Consider the following 16,861-nt stretch of genomic DNA (forward strand, 5'->3'; position numbering starts at 1 on the left):
TCCACCGTAAAGGCTACAGGATCCTTTGCAACTGAAATGAAAGGAAGTTGGTCTTAAGGACTTGTAGTCTTATCTAAATCTCTTTGTAGTCATTTCCTATACCCAATAACTGTGATGTGAAAAAAAATTCCAGAAGCCTGTGGTATTGAGGATCTTCATGGGGCACCAAGCTGACACGTAACGTGAAGCATATATCTGACGCAGAAATAGCAAATTGTCCGTCGAGTTACACTTCACATACAGCTACGTACGCAGATTATCTGTTAAGAGGATGAGTGATGAATACGCTGGCAGATAAGAAATGTGTTTGTATCACCAGCCAGACTGTTAGGAGGTCAGCACCATCCAGTATCTTACACCTTTTCAGTTGTATACCATCACAGAAGTAAAATTTTAAAAAAAGTATAGGCGGAAGGTAACGACAAACGGACGGTATGTCAATTTAGGACGCAATCGAATGAAAAGTACAAGACAGAAAAGTGAATGAAAATCAGCTAGAGACTCTTGTGTTATTCTGTAACAAAGAAGCTAATTACTACATAATACCACGGACGTGACACTGAAACTGCAAAGGAAGGAAGAAATGTTACCATTTAAGGACCTTGACGTGGAATAAGAGAGACCGAGTGTTAGCTTCGGTAGGCTATGGGGGACCATCCGTCCGTGGAATTGCGAAGTAAATGACCTCCGCATGAAGTGATTTTTTAAGAAAATGACCAAAGACTAAACAACTGTGCTAAGACTCACAACAATCTGTACTCTCCCCGTAAGGCCTCCATTGAACGAAGAAAAGCATCAAAACTAGGTAGGTAGTTAAATAGGACAAAACTGGACCGTTACCAATAATGCAGCAGATACCGACATATAAATGCTGTAAAACTAACTTTTGTCACGTAGAAGAAGATTCAAGACATTTTCATTTTGCAGCAAGAAGAAATTTGTGTTTGAAATCAAGTCGAGGAAACAATGTTAAGTAGAGAAGACGAGCCGTCCAATAAATAAATTAGTATTGAAGCGACGAGGAATATTTAGACAGCGGGTGGGAAATTAATGTACTGATCCCATGCTGCTCCATTCCTCAATTATTTGCTTGACGTATTCCAATCTCTGTCTTCCTCTACAGTTTTCTCCCTCTAGTACCATGGAAGTCATTCCCTCATGTCTTAGCAGATGTCCTATCATCCTGTCCCTTCTCCTTATCAGTGTTTTCCACATATTCCTTTCCTCTCCGACTCTGCGTAGAACCTCCTCATTCCTTACCTTATCAGTCCACCTAATTTTTAACATTCGTCTATAGCACCACATCTCAAATGCTGCGATTCTCTTCTGTTGCGGTATTCCCACAGTCCATGTTTCACTACCATACAATGCTGTACTCCAGACGTACATCCTCAGAAATTTCTTCCTCAAATTAGGGCCGGTATTTGATATTAGTAGACTTCTCTTGGCCAGAAATGCCTATTTGCAATAGCGAGTCTGCTTTTGATGTCCTCCTTGCTCCGTCCGTCATTGGTTATTTTACTGCCTAGGTAGCAAAATTCCTTAACTTCATTGACTTCGTGACCATCAATCCTGATGTAAAGTTTCTCGCTGTTCTCATTTCTACTACTTCTCATTACCTTCGTCTTTCTCCGATTTACTCTCAAACCGTACTGTGTACTCATTAGACTGTTCATTCCGTTCAGCAGATCATTTAATTCTTCTTCACTTTCACTCAGGATAGCAATGTCATCAGCGAATCGTATCATTGATATCCTTTCACCTTGTATTTTAATTCCTCTCCTGAACCTTTCTTTTATTTCCATCATTGCTTGCTCGATGTACAGATTGAAGAGTAGGGGCGAAAGCTACAGCCTTGTCTTATACCCCTCTTAATTTCTCGTCAGCTCGTGCCGTCTTCGGAATTGTGTGGATGATGCTTTTCCGAAAGTCAGATGTTATGTCACCAGACTCATATATTCTACACACCAACGTGAATAGTCGTTTTGTTGCCACTTCCCGTAATGATTTTAGAAATTCTGATGGAATGTTATCTATCCATTCTGCCTTATTTGACCGTAAGTCCTCCAAAGCTCTTTTAAATTCCGATTCTAATACTGGATCCCCTATCTCTTCTAAATCGACTCCTGTTTCTTCTTCTATTACATCAGACAAATCTTCACCCTCATAGAGGCATTCAATGTATTCTTTCCACCTATCTGCTCTCTCCTCTGTATTTAACAGTGGAATTCCCGTTGCACTCTTAATGTTACCACCGTTGCTTTTAATGTCACCAAAGGTTGTTTTGACTTTCCTGTATGCTGAGTCTGTCCTTCCGACAATCACATCTTTTTCGATGTCTTCACATTTTTCCTGCAACCATTTCGTCTTAGCTTCCCTACACTTCCTATTTATTTCATTCCTCAGCGACTTGTATTTCTGTATTCCTGATTATCCCGGAACATGTTTGTACTTCCTCCTTTCATCAATCAACTGAAGTATTTCTTCTGTTACCCATGGTTTCTTCGCAGCTACCTTCTTTGTACCTATGTTTTCCTTCCCAACTTCTGTGATGGCCCTTTTTTGAGACATCCATTCCTCTTCAACTGTGTTGCCTACTGCGCTATTCCTTATTGCTGTATCTATAGCTTAAGAGAACTTCAAACGTGTCTCGTCATTCCTTAGATCTTCCGTATCCCATTTCTTAGCGTATTGATTCTTCCTGACTCATGTCATGAACTTCAGCCTACTCTTCATCACTACTATATTGTGATCTGAGTCTATATCTGCTCCTGGGTACGCCTTACAATCCAGTATCTGATTTCGGAATCTCTGTCTGACCATGATGTAATCTAATCAATTAGTCTTTCTCCTCTTTCATTCTGTGTCCCAAGCCCATATTCTCCTGTAACCTTTTCTTCAACTCCTTCCCCTACAACTGCATTCCAGTCGCCCATGACTATTAGATTTTCGTCCCCCTGTACATACTGCATTACCCTTTCAATATCCTCATCCACTTTCTCTATGTGTTCATCTTCAGCTTGCGACGTCGGCATGTATCCCTGAACTATCGTTGTCGGTGTTGGTCTGCTGTCGATTCTCATTAGAATAACCCCGTCACTGAACTGTTCACAGTAACACACCCTCTGCTCTACCTTCCTATTCATAAAGAATCCTACACCTGTTATACCATTTTCTGCTGCTGTTGATATTACCCGATACCCATCTGACCTGAAATCCTTGTCTTCCTTCCACTTCACTTCACTGACCCCTACTATATATAGATTGAGCCTTTGCATTTCCCTTTTTAGATTTTATAGTTTCCCTACCACTTTCAAGCTTCTGCCATTCCACGCCCCGACTCGTAGAACATTATCCTTTCGTTGATTATTCAATCTTTTTCTCATGGTAACCTCCCCCTTGGCAGTCCCCTCCCAGAGATCCGAATGGGGGACTATTCCGGAATCTTTTGCCAATGGAGAGATCATCATGACACTTCTTCAACTACAAGCCACATGTCCTGTGGATACACGACTCAGAAAGAGGCCTCTGGCAATGTGTCACGAGGTGGTCGTTCAGCATCGGGTGGCTATCAGTGCAAGGTTGGGGGAAGTTTATTCCTTTCATCAAAGTGAGTTGAGTGGACGAATATCAGTAGAAGCTAGAAACCTAAGTGTAACATTCAAGAACTGAAATAAATGTTTCCCATTGTGTTCCTTGTACTGTATTGGTGACAGTATAACAACATAGGTATAGAACCAACATCACTAAAAATGTCGATTATCATGAGTACAAGAAAAAAGTTCTTGGCATTCTAAATTGTAAATGTGATCACGAAGCTGTGTTGAGCTTACGCTAGCCAGTGTTTGAAACGAGTATAATAAATCACCGATGCATTAGGGACATTCAGACTACGGGAACACTCGAAGTTTAAAAATAGAATAGAATGTTGAAGGGTCTACAGAGACTGCCGCTTAAGTACAAAAATCATAACATTCGCTGACAAATTAAATGTGTGTAAATAAAGAAGCTAATGCTGGTTTCTAAGATCATATAACTACATGAAAGGCCGTTTCACGTATTAATATTGTTAACACGGAATAGGAAAAACATAAAATAATGACGGATGTCTTAGAATAGGCTTCAACTTTTTTTCTCTTTTTCTCTGTTGTGTTTACCCCGTTCCCGCATGGGTCGTCATCATTACTACCGTATTTGGCATAATTTTAGGGAGTGCCCAGCTACCGCTCCTGTAACTATCACTTAACACGCAGGTATGGAATTTGTGTAACCCCACGGTTTTCAAATTGTGGAACGCACTTGAGAGTTTGTGAAAATTCTCTAAGAGTTTCCGAGTCGTGTAACTGAGACAGGACCTGGGTACCAGCCCGGTATTCACCTGGTGGGATGCGGAAAACCGCCAAAAACTACATGGAAGTTTGCTGACACATCGGCTATCGTCGTTAAAGTGGCCGGCGGTCCTTCCCGAACCCCTGAAGCGGTGTGCTAACAACGTTGCTATTCGTGAGGGCAAAAAAGAATTACCGCCTAATGGTATATATCGGAAAATGTACACAAGAAGAAATGAGTAATCTCTTTTCCTGGAAACAGAATTATGTGGGAATCGAAGACGGATAACAACATCATTGTCAACCGAAATTATCTCGCTTCCAGTAAGAATTCATGCTTTAATACCAAGTAGTCTATGAAATTAGCTGTGTTAAAAATTAAATATTGTGAGAGTGAACGTAATGAAAGCGAGACGAAAATATGAAACATGATATGCATAATCGCACAATATCTGCAGCTTTGTTCAACATAAAAGCCCGACGTGGTAGTATACGTTACAACTGGGACATTAAATGGTAGCCAGTAGATATGTCAATTTCGAATTATATATAAGTGACTTACTGTAAACTAAAATTTTATTCCTGTAGTTCTACATACTCCCAAGTGTTACAATAAATCCCATTTTTAAAGACCAGAAATGAATTCTACCATTTTTATAATGGACCGGTAATTTCCAGATACACATTTTCTCACAAAGTCAGTACACCATATACAATACTTTAATACGAAACGTATCACTTTGAGTCTGATATGGTGGTAACATAAGGACGCACAGGCATGCATCGACCGTATTAAGTACGACGTTCTGAATATTGAGAACAATAAGAATAAAGTACAGATTTAGATAAATAATCAGCAATACACGAAAAAGAAGTATACATTTTCCATGCAAACATAAAGGCAGAAAATTTTCGATTAATTAGTATGCACAAAGTGAGGATGCATTGCTGCCTATCAGCCCTCAACTTTAACTTAATGAAGAGGCAACAAAAATAACAGCAGCAAATTGCATAGCAGGATTACCACTCTAAAGCCAGCAGAAAGTAACGATGTCATAAGACTGTGCAGTAGAAAATATTGTCTCCAGAAGGAAAAAGTGGTATGCAGTACATGAAATGACAAATGCACCTTCAGCGGGCCTACATAAAATACGGGGCACGCGACGTCGTACTTGTAAACTCGTAACGTCGCAGTAGTCTTGGGATACTTCGTAATATCCTGTCGGACCTCCTCCTGTCGGGCTTAGCGCAGCCACTCGGCATGGCCTGGACTCAACAAGTCGTCGGAAGTCCCCTGCAGAAATGTTAGGCAGTACTACCTCTATGATGATGATGATAATGAGGTTCCATACTCCGAGGACCGTAGGGGACGATGCGGAAGACGTGCAACGCCGGCTAGGTCAGGTCTGCATCCATACTTGCGAAAGAGTTGCAAAGTGCAGGATTTTGTACACGAACTGATCTCTCGATTATGTCAGATAAATGTATAATGAGGTTCATTTCTGGCGATCTCGACGGCCAGATCATTCTCTCGTATTGTTGTATTCTCTGTGACTGCGCCACACTCGAACCCTACCATCACCTCTTACCATTTGAAGTTGGTATTCATCTGACTGCGTCATGGTTTTCCTGTCGATTAGGATTCCGTCAGCATAGTCACGAGCCGAGGAGAGGCGCTGCAGCCGATGTGTTGTGTGCAAAGGCACTCGCGTCGGTCGGCTCCTACCATAGCCCATTAACGCCAAATTTCACCTCACTGTCCTAACGGATATGGACGTTGAACGCCCCACATTGATTCTTGTGGTTGTTTCACGCAGTGTTGTTCGTCGGTTAGGACTGACAACTTTACGCAAACGCCACTATTCTCGGTCGTTAAGTGAAGGGCTTGTGCCACTGTGTTAACCGTGGTGACAGATAATGTCTGGAATATGGCATTCTCCACTTACCCTTGACGATGTGCATTTCTGAATATTGAATTCCCCGACGATTTCCGAAAGGGAATGCCCGCGCTTCTAATTTCAACAAACATTCTACGTTCACGTCGGAAACCTCTTCATATGGGTCACCTAAGCTCCGTCAATGCACTGCCATTTCGTACCTTGCGAACGCGGTACTATGGCCATCGGTATACTTCTCAATCCCATGACCTGTCACCTCAGTGACATTGGAAACAATCGGCTACATTCGGCGCCAGGTGGGAAATCAGCTAGTCAGTAAGAAGGTACTCAATAAAGTCCTCACCTTTGTTTAATCTCATGATGTGGATACATATTAGCGTCAGCTACTTGTGACAAATGAAAATTGGCGCGAGACGGTAACTCTAACACGCGCTTCCCATCTGTCGTTAGCATTGGTCTTAATGATATCTGAGTATGCGGCATCTGCCAGTTCAAACCTCCATCCATTACCCATTCAGAATGCTCGCATATCCGTGAAACTATGCAGAGGAAGATCTTTGTTACTATTTTATATTGTCATTTTAGGTCCGAGCGGCATAATTATATCATTAATGGTGACAATGTCTGTGTTGGTGCAGTAACTGCATTTATTATAAAACAATGTCCATCAGACATGCAGGGATAACGGAACACATGAAGGTTTGGACCAGCACAGGATGCGTACTCGAGTAGGAAAAAAAGTGAAGGTGACCCCTAATGACAAGCAGGAAATCCGGGTTAGAATCCCCGTCTGTCACAAATATTCTTTTGTCGCAAGTAGCTGACTAACATGTATTCATAATATGTAAATCCATTTCATGACTTTCGCACCTGTACAGCGTAGAAGACAGTGACTGTTCCTTCAGACATGTATGCATGCTTGCATTGTTTTGTAATAAATTTAGTTACTACTTCAACACCGATACCGTCGACTTTAATGATACAGTCACACTTCATGGGGCTAAAATGGCCATACAAAAGAGTAAATAAAGGTCATCCTAGGCTTAGTTTTACGAATGTGACATCATGTCTATTGTGACTTCATGATATATGGAGATTCTGACCTGCATCTGGGGGCACGGTCGGATAGCTAAAGTGGTTAAGGCTACTGTTCATGATAAGCAGCATGCCAGGTTACGACTCCTGGTTTAGCACAGATTGCAGATTTCGCAAGTAGCTAACGCTAATATGTATTCACACATGTGAATCCATTTCACGACTTTCACAGCTACACATCGTCAAAGACAGTGTATGTTCCTTCAGACATGCATGCAAGTGCTTCGAGCAAACCTGGTAAGGCTGAACGCCTTACGCACACCGTCCATCCAGTGCAAGGTGGAGGTTCCCTGGTATGCGAAGCACGCCGCTGGTGGTCATGGAAGGTGTACGATACGTGAATGCAAACCTCCGACCAAAAGCGGAACCATATCGGCACCACACTGGCGAGCCATTCTTCATCATGGACAACAGTTCGCATCCCCATCTTGCACATCTTGTGAATGACGTCCTTTACGATAACAACATAGCGCGACTAGAGTGACAGCACGTTCTCCAGACATGAATCGTATAGAACATTCCTAGGAGAGATTGAAAAGGGCTGTTTACGGACGACGTGACCCACAAACCACTCTGAAGGATCTACTCCGAATCGCTGTTGATGAGTGGAACAATCTGGACCAACAGTGCCTTGATGAACAGGCGTGCATGAATGTAAGAGGACGTGCTACTGGGTATTAGAGGTACCGATGTGTACAGCAATCTGGCAATCTCGTCCACTAGCTCTACAGGTCTCACTGAAATGCCTTGGCTAGCATGACAGAGCGGATTAGGTTGTGCAAAGGGGATAAAAAGAGTTCCTGTCAGTTGTACTCAACATACAAACTTTATCAACACACAATAGTACAACAAGGATGCAAAACACTCAAAACTGTAATCTACTTCCTTCGATTAACGTTTAGGTCGGCTGAAGGCTACTTTCAAAATCCAAGACACAAGGCGTAAGCAAAATTAAAGTATAAGGTTCTTCTGGAGGTTTCACCCAATAATATTTTCTAAATCTTCAATCTAATCGCCTGAAGGCCTTAGCAATTTTGTATTAATGGGAGCAGTCTGGAGGTCACATATTAAGCAACAAGAGAAGTTTCAATTAAAAGGCAGAAGGCCATATCTTAAAACCTCTCCACTAAAATGCGGCTGAAGGCCCCTTTATAAAAATAAAACAATCTCTTGCCTTAAGGGCAAGACAAGATCATTAATTTAAGAGATATTGATACTCAGCTGAAAGCCACACATCAGACAAACAACTAAAATTCAAACAGGGAAATTACTACTAAACAGACAAGGAACGGCGCTCAGAAGTTTCCAAGTATCGGCGTGTGATTGTAACACTAACAGGCAGCATGTCCAACGACTTATTAATCTGGAGGCAACCGAACCGACTGGCAGCCAACCGACCAATCAACCAAATTAGTTCCGTTCCACGCTACCAGCAAAACGACCATAAGATTTCAATACACGGCACACAGAATATTGGCACCTGCAACGGCCAACTACACGCCGCTATGGACAGCAACAAGACTATGAGGGAAACATACTGTCTCAAATTACGTGAACGACCAGGGCAGGCAACCGGAACGTCAATGGCCACAAGGCAGAAGATACCGCAGGTGAACTTCCATAACAGGAAATAAATTGAGTTAATTTTCACAGGAAGAAGGCTGGTACCTTAGCCGACATAAATATATATGCGTTGTTTTTTGCAGGAATGTCCCAAAAGCTACAACCTAGATCAAGAGAAAAAAATGGTTCAGATGGTTCTGAGCACAATTGGACTTAACATCTATGGTCATCAGTCCCCTAGAACTTAGAACTACTTAAACCTAACTAACCTAAGGACATCACACAACACACAGCCATCACGAGGCAGAGAAAATCCCTGACCCCGCCGGAAATCGAACCCAGGAACCCGTGCGCAGAAAGCGAGAACACTACCGCACGACCACGAGCTGTGGGCGACCAAGAGAAGAAATGTAAACAGTTGAGCCTCGATAGTAAGTTATGTGAGGACTCAACTTTCATGTCCAAGAACGGTGGGGGACGCACTTCGTAGCACTCGCAAGCAGCGCCTCACACTCCAACCACACGTGCACGCCGCCAGCGGCTCCAGCGAGACTCCACGCGACGGAGGCTCGCTTGCTGCTCCACGCTACCCGACCGACTGGACTGCTCGTCCGTCCGCGACTGCTGCTCCGTCGCGACTGCCCTGCTGGTGCGTCTCCCACGCACTGACTACCCGACACACGACGTCCCGGGAATATTATCGGTCGCTCCAGAGATGGTAAGACAGTTCGCTTATCGATGCGAGCTGCTGCTGTCACTCACGAGCAAGGAAGGCAGGATGTTAGTGACGCCAGTAAATGGAATAAGAAAACAAAGTGGCACTACCGTAATAGAAGATAACAAACGATTAATGGGATGAACACGAGCCGCGTATGGTGATACAACACGCAGTGTGTGGTTTTCATGAGCAATAAAAGGGACGGAAATGGTGTTTATGCTATATCTGTATTCCAATTTCCTATACAGGTTCCGGAACTCTCAGAATCGAGAAGATGCAGAACTTCTTTGATGTGTGTAGTAATTCCTTCCACACTGGAGACGGTCACTACAGCTCATGGGACAAGTACTGCTGTGTGTATCTCGTTGTCTCCAGTTACGTGCAGGTGTGTAGTCATCATGGCCACATGTTGCGAGTTAACAGGACAATCGGTGCATGTAAGTCGGAGATCACACAATAATTCCGATTTCCGAAATCAATAGCGTGTAGGCTAAACTTAAGTATCATTGTGCTTCCACATTTGTTGACAGGTAGACGACAAATGTACAACGAACGGGCGCCACACCGGCCCACACATTCATGTGGGGTGATTACACGTCGACTCACAAGAGAATATTCCAAAGTCTGAACAATCTATCTGGATGAAACTTGGCGGGTGCATAGGTATGGCAAAATACTGCAATACGTCCGTGCCCAGCTTCACTCGTAAGGGGGAAAAACACCCCAAATGGTGCAACCGCATGGAAAACGACGTGCAGAAATGTTTTAGGAACATACGTAGACGTCCGTGGACTCACAAGTTTGCTACTTTGAAGGCGACCATCACAAAGCGAACGCATTTGGTAAGTACAGCAATTTGCACCATCGCTGTTGTCACTTTTTGTCACATCTCGAATACAATAATATCTACACTAACTCACCGCAGTTGCCACATTGTTGTGTGCAGCGTTTTTTTTATGTTTTATAAGTTCTTTATTTCTTGATTAATACAACGAATCGGAAGTCGCGTTGAAATGTCTTTACTTTACGGGTTTACTGCAGCGTGGAACCATCGATCTCGTAAGTAGGCAGATTTGAAATCATTAGGGCTAATATTATTCGAATACGAAATGCATCAAAAACAGCCCCTGAAGGGACGGAAGCTTACGGCAGATCTGTTTTCGACAAATAACCGAGCTCATGTTTTATGCATCAGGTACTAAACCAGGACACGGGTCCCGTCGGCCATTCATTTTCTCTTAGCAATCACAAGATCTATATATTGTCTATCCACTTAGAGAAAAATCTAGACTCTAGCGAATTTTTTACATAACTGCGGTTTCGTGGAAAAAACAATACTAAGGCTGCTTTGATTTTTCCTCTCACCATGAAGTACAGTGAGATTCGGTCTGACTTTCAGAATTGTGTCAGCAGTACAGTACGTATCAAAGAACACTATCGCATTTACTAAAACATAAATCCTCTTTCAACAACGACTAGCCAGATATAGGAAACCTTTATTTAATGAAACCCAAGCTTATTGATAGCAAAAGCTGCTACAAGATATACTAAAATTCGCTGCCACAGATCACCTTATAATATTGCGTGCATGTTTTCTCCCAAACAATATTTGTAATGGCGATAATTTATAGTGTTTTAAAAAGCGCAAATTTACTCCATATTTATTTTACGCTCTCCTTTCTGTCGTTTCGTAAATCTTACAACATATTTTCATTTTGCAACCCTTATAAATGTAGTCGATCGCTTGGTGAAGTAAACATGAAATAAGATTGCACTCATTTCCAACACTGGCCGAACCGTTGCAGAATTTTAAGTATTAACAATTGGGTCACAAAGCCTGAAGCTTTTTTGAATATTACTGCAGTCCACTTGCGTCTCCCCGCGTTTGATGTTTTCTCCATCATCTAGTACACCTGGAGCGCTATCGAGGAGCAGCTTTGCACTTACGAGCCACCGACCCATAGTATATGGAGATCGATGTCTAGATAACTGGTGACATGTATACCGACACCTACCAAAGACACGTCTAATCGATGCCGGGCAGTAATGCTGCTGTATTGCTTCCAAAAGGCAGGCCAAAACGATAATATGCGGGTAATTGTAATGGCCTGACTCCTCAGTGCATCTATTCCCTTCAGGTCATACATACAGGCATTACCCTGACCTTAGGCCCAATTGTTATGAACGTTAACAAAAACAACACTCGAGTGCGTTGTCCGCAACTATTGGCTTTACCCACCATAGTGGTGTGTGTTAGCAGTCGCCGTCCTTGGAGGTACGTGGTTGTCTAACTAGTGCGCTAGTAACTACGTCCACACGAACATTCTTCAATGCACTGTACACTCCATGACGTACAATACTTCCTACTAAGCCAATCCATGTTCCGTTTTATTTGTTCATGTATTGAGAATAGGAAAACTGATCGTATACAGGATTAAGTTGCTCCGCTACCTCGCTATAGTTGCATGAAAATCATGGTACTAGCTATGTTCAAAGACGGTGTTCAGACATCCGTGTGACGAATATTGTACTAGAAGTTTTTCTTCTAGACGTCGTCCGTTTATATTAATGCACAACTAGTTTAGAATGACTGTCTAAAATTTTCAAAACAATTGATGTATTATGAGCGATGGCTACACCTTCAGCAAAACGAGAAAACTGCTCTGATGCAGTATCTACACACATCTAAAAACGTTTTTCATCACCTCGATTCCGAGAGTTCCAGAACCTGTACAGAAAATAGGAATACAGATGAACATAAACATTTGCGCACTTTTTATTGCTCATGAAAATCACAAATTGCATGTTTTACGTACAGCGAGAGATTTAGAGGTGGTGGTCCAGATTGCTGTACACACCGGTACCTCTAATACCCAGTAGCACGTCCTCTTGCATTGATGCATGCCTCTATTAATCGTGGCAGACTATCCACAAGTTCATCAACGCACTGTCGAGCCAGATAATCCAATCCTCACCGGCGATTTAAAGTAGATCCCTCAGAGTTGTTGGTGAGTCACATCGTCCATAAGCAGCCCTTTTCAATCTATCCCAGGCATGTTTGATAGGGTTTATGTCTGGAGAACATGCTGGTCACGTTAGTCGAGTGATGTCGTCATCCTGAAAGAAGTCATTCACAAAATGTTCAAAATGGGGGCGCGAATTTGTCGTCCATGAAGACGAATGCCTCGCCAAAACGCTGCCGATATGGTTGCAATATCTGTTGGAGGATGGCATTCACGCATCGTACAGCAGTTACGGCGCCGTCTATGACTAACAGTGGCGTACTACAGCCCCACATAAAGCCACCCGGAAACAACAAGGAAACTCCACTTTTCTGCACTCGCTGGGCAGTGTGTCTAAGGCGTTCAGCGTAACTGGGTGGCCTCCAAACACGTCTCTGACGATTGTCTGATTGAAGGCATATGTGACACTCATCATTGAAGAGAACTTGGTGCCAATCCTAAGTCATCTTTTCGGCACGTTGTTGGCCCCATCTGTTCCGCGCTGCATGGTGCCGTGGTTGCAAGGATGGAAGTCGGGAGTGAAGTTCCTCATCATGCTGCCTACTGTGCACAGTTTGAGTCGTAACACGACGTCTTGTGGCTGCACTGAAAGCATTATTGAACATGGTAACGTTACTGTCAGGGTTTCTCCGAGCCATAATCTGTAGGTAGCGCTCATGCACTGCAGTAGTAACCGTTCAGCGGCCTCAGTGAGACATGTCATCGACAGTTCTTGCCTCTCTGTATCCCCTCTATGTCCGAACAACAACCCTTTGTTTCCCTCCGAGACGCCTTGACACTTCCCTTGTTGAGAGCCCTTCCTGGCACAAAGTGACAATGCGGAAGCAAACGAACCTCGGTATTGACCGTATAGCCGTGTGTGAACTACAGACAACACGAGCCGAGTACCTCCTTCCTGGTGGAATGAGTGGAACTGATGGGCTGCCGGACCCTCTCCATTTAATAGGCGCTGCTCTTTGGGCGGTTTTAGTGGCATCTCTGAACAGTCAAAGGGACTGTGTCTGTGATACAACGTCTATCTTGAGCAGGATTTCTGGGAAGCGTAGTGATGCAAAACTTTTTTGATGTGTGCATCAATGTCTCGTACACCAAATATCTCACTCCAATTCCAATAAGAAATCTGTAGGAATGATATGGGGAGAACGATGTAACAACATCACTGGCTAATCCCTCCGAATCCAGGTCTTGGGGTAAGTGTTCCCTGACATCAGCGACAGGATACGGTGGGACCGCGTCATGGTGCTTTGTTGCTTGGTTCTGTGGAGGGGACAAAACAGCGGGGTCACCGGTCCCATAGGATTAGGGAAGGATGGAGAAGGATGTCGGTCGTACTCTTTCACAGAAACCATCACAGAAATTACCTGAAGTAATTTGGGCAAATCACGGAAAATCTAAATCAGGATGCCGGACGCTGGTTAGAACCGCTGTCCTCCAAATGCGTGTCCAGTGTGCTAACCACTGCGCCACCTCGCTCGATCAGTCGTGCTGGAACGACAGTTGCCTCACTGCTAGTGCGACTTTCTCCAAAGTTTCCTGTATTACTTCACACAGAAAGGTATGGTAATATTGATAGCATACGGACGAGATTATCGTAAGGAGCATAAAGGAACAAATTAAAGGTATCTAGGCTCACGAGTTGCCTCAGGATCCTAATATAAACGAGTCGAAACCTACTGTAAGCTTTAGGCCTAAGTATGTCCATTGTCAAACAATTCAAAAACCCCTTGCGGAGAAACATTGTACTTTTCACATTCATGTAACATAAGAAAAATTGTTCGTTACTTTTTCCCTAATAATTTTACAAAAGTGGATACGTTGTTGTTTCTGTACCACTTGTACTCCTCTAAACTCGTGCTAGTCTTATTCTCATGATAGGTACTCGAGATAAGCTGTTTTCCCAATAGCTGTCACACCCCCTCATTCGAATACAGGTTTACTAAAATTACCCAAAGCTTCAAGAGAATTAGCTTGCCTTTTGAATCCTGGTTGGTAGGTACTCAGAGTGTGCACAGGATAAGGTTACGATTGTAGATGGGGCCGTAAACAATTATTGTGAGTTGTGCAATCAAACATACAAATTTATTTTTCTTGCTTTAAAAGATCACAATTGGACAACACGGCTGAAGGCCTACTTAAAGAAAGCTTGACATGCTTTCTGGGCTGAAAGCCCAAAACCACACCAAAAACGAGAACGGCTGAAGGCCTGGCTTAGAAATCAGAAGCAATTGAAAACCGAAGGTAATTTAAAAAAACATGCAATTGAAAACAATTAGCGGCTGAAGGCCTACACTACACGTCTCAAAGACAACTATAATTAAAACACATTAATAAACAAGAAATTCATTTTTAAACTTACAACGGAACGACCGAAAGCCTAATTAAAGAAATATTAACTTATTGCACAGCTGAAGGCCACAAACACTTTTGAAATAATGACTGAAAAAAATGGCTCTGAGCACTATGAGACTTAACATCTATGGTCATCAGTCCCCTAGAACTTAGAACTACTTAAAACTAACTAACCCACCATCACAAGGCAGAAAAAATCCCTGACCCCGCCGGGAACTGAAGGCGGGAACCCGGGCGTGTAATGGCTGAGGGCCTGCACAGTAATTCAGACAAACTATTTAAAATTAACCCCTTCCTTCATATTAAAAATTTTCCTTTAAAGAATACACACAGCTGAAACCCATATTAAAAGGGTTTCTCGTAAATCCTTGGCTGAAGGCCACACATAACACATCAAACAACTAACAGCTTAGAGCCTGGATTACAAACAATTTCAGATACAACAAAGCGTAAGGAAAATATTTCTTAAAAAAAATTGATCTTCAAAAATTTAACAAACTTAACACTAAAATGAAAATTTCAATATAAAACGATGACAACAAGTGGTGCTCAGAAGGGTTCCATGGCTCGGCCTGAGAAGGTGGCTCAGAATTAAGGTGAAGTGAGACAGGCGGCCAATCGGATGGCAACCCAAACTTGGGACGGCCCAAGGACCAACAATCAATTTAATCAATTCCCTTCCAACCGACCAACGGCACAATGATGGAAAATAGCAGCCGAGGACGAGGATACTAACAGCACTACATCTTCAGAAATTGACGTCTCAAATCAGCCGGTGCGGTTCTAGGCGGTACAGTCTGGAACCGAGCGACCGCTACGGTCGCAGGTTCGAATCCTGCCTCCGGCTTGGATGTGTGTGATTGTCCTTAGGTTAGTTAGGTTTAATTAGTTCTGTGTTCTAGGCGACTGATGACCTCAGAAGTTAAGTCGCAAAGTGCTCAGAGCCATTTGGAACAATAAACACTCAAAGCAAAATATGAACCAAACAACTTAAAAGGCTGTCGAACTACACATCATGCCAGACAGACTCAACACGACGAGGAAAGGCACACTGCTGGGAAACAACGTTAAACGCCCAGGGCAGGTAACTGGGGCGTTAGCGGCCACAGGGCAGAAGATACCGTTGGTGCACGTCACTGGCAAGTAGCAGTCAATTTAATAATTAATCACAATATAGGAAGACGGCTGCAAGATTTTGCCGACTCCAGCACATCATACGTTGCTGCTAGCGCGAATGGCCCAGGGAGAAACAACCCACAAATGAAGAGATGTCACAGTAGTTGAGGTTTCATAACAGGTTAACTCTCCACTCAACCTCAGCGTCAAGGTTTGGTGTGCAACGAACCTTGTCGCTCCCACAGCTAGCGTCTCACGATCCGACAGCGCGTGCACGCCACCAGCGGTGCAAGCCTGCCCCCGCATCGTGGGGCTTTCTCGCTGCTCCGTCCCAACCGACTGACTACCACACACACCACGAACACCCCGATATACTAGCGGTAACACCAAAGACAGTACTAGTATTGATAAGCGCTGCTGCTGCCACTCAAGGAGGCAAGCCATCAGCTTCATTATACCAGTAAGAGAGGAAGTAATAAGTCGCCATTCGATGTGACAAAATGCCACAGAACAAACAGCACGAATGCGAGCCGCACACGGCTCACCTTTGTATAATTGCTTAGGTTTCTGAGGCTACAGTCATTTGACGTAAAGGGTTTCTGAGTACAGTACCGTATCGTAGCGTAAATATTTTTGCTAGAGAAACCAACGTTCCGGCCACTGTTACAACAGACTCCTTTTGGGTCTACAGGTCTACTGTAACAGTGGTCGAAACTTTGGGATCTTCAGCATAGATTTTTTATATTACGACGCGGTACCGTACCCAGAAAA

Source organism: Schistocerca gregaria, chromosome 2 (assembly GCF_023897955.1).
Source record: "Schistocerca gregaria isolate iqSchGreg1 chromosome 2, iqSchGreg1.2, whole genome shotgun sequence".
NCBI lineage: Eukaryota > Metazoa > Arthropoda > Insecta > Orthoptera > Acrididae > Schistocerca > Schistocerca gregaria.